The sequence below is a fragment of the Dasypus novemcinctus genome, chromosome 14 (assembly GCF_030445035.2).
Source record: "Dasypus novemcinctus isolate mDasNov1 chromosome 14, mDasNov1.1.hap2, whole genome shotgun sequence".
NCBI classification, from domain to species: Eukaryota; Metazoa; Chordata; class Mammalia; order Cingulata; family Dasypodidae; genus Dasypus; species Dasypus novemcinctus.
Genome location: NC_080686.1, coordinates 96,858,448 through 96,859,976, shown reverse-complemented (window position 1 = coordinate 96,859,976; position 1,529 = coordinate 96,858,448).

Genomic DNA, 1,529 nt, shown 5'->3' with positions numbered 1-1,529 from the left:
GCTCAAAAAACCCCCAACTCTGTCCTTCGCCATGCCTTTTCTCTGTGAGTCTCCACCCACCAAGAGGGCAGGGATGCATGTCCTACTGATGAGGCCCAATCAAAGCCTTAATCATTATTTAATCAAGTAAAAGTGAAACCTCTGAATCCAAAACAATCTAATATGCCTGGAAGGACAGATGAGTTCATGAACATAATCCAATATCTATTTTTGGAACTTGTAAGCAATATCAAACTGCCACAGTGCTGTTTCGCTGGACACACAGAGGGTCCTGAGTAAATGTGTGCGCTGAGTGATGAATGCATGTCTGTGTCGACTGAAACCCTATTTATTTCTCATTTTGCTCTACTCTTTTCTGCCTCTTTTGTTCTTTTCCCTTACCTACTCCTCTCCAAAGACCACAGGAGTAAGAATGAAATGAATCGAATTTAATTTCATGACCATGAATATGTTTCCTATTCTCTCAGAGAGCTATTTTTCCCTCTGTAAATGGGACTTGTCTTCCTCTAAACCTCACCTATTTCACACTCATTACTGCATCCTTAGCCCAGGTACCTTTCCCTCTCTTGGACTGCTGCTGCAACAACCATCTATCTTGTTTCCCAATTTCTAGAGTCATCACCATTATCTCTCTTCCCTATCCACAACACCCATTCTCCAAACTCTTGCTAGGGTTATCTTTAGGTAACACCCTCTGACCATGATAAGTGTCTTCTTATTTCTGTCTATGATAGGTGGGACTAAGCTACCTCTGTGAGCAGAGTGTCTTGACCAAGGCATAAGGGTAGACCAGAAGCCTACCACAGCTCTTCTCACTTCTTGCCCATCATATTCCAGGTTCCAGTCAGGTGGGTCTGCTCCCTCAAACCTCAGTGGCTTTCCCACCTCCAGGTCTGCTTTCCTCCTGGATAATTCCTACTTGTTGGGAAAGAATCAGCTTAAGAAATCTATCTTCCAGGAAGCCGTTCCTGACCTCCCCAGGTCGGGTCCAGGACCTCTTTTCCGAAACACAAAGCACACGTAGCCAGGCACTCCTCCCACTGCTGGTGTGTCTCCTTGCTGGCCTGAGCTCACTGAGGACAGACCCCTGCCCTTATCACACCTGCGTCCCCAGTGCTTAACCCCAGCATGTAGCATGTAGTGAGCATTGTATCAGTCTTCTAAAAGGGTGCTGATGCAAAGTACCCAAATCTGCTGCCTTTTATAAAGGATCTTTATTTGGGGTAAAAGCTTAGTCACAAGGCCCTAAAGAGTCCCACTCAAGGCTGCTTTCCCACCACAGTCAGCTGCCACATGTTGAAGCTGGATGGTCACCAACCTCTGCCAGGTCTCTCAGGGCTTCCTATATCAGTCTCTGGCCTTGGGCTCATTTCTTTCCAGGCCTTCTCAGCTGCTCAGCTGCTCTGTTCTCTTCAGCTGCAAACTCTCAGGGGAAAGGCTCATTGTTTCCTGGGGCTCCAGGGTCAAACATGACCCAGAGCTCTCTCTCTTCCCATCTGTCTTCTTGAGTGAGGACCCACTTACATCAG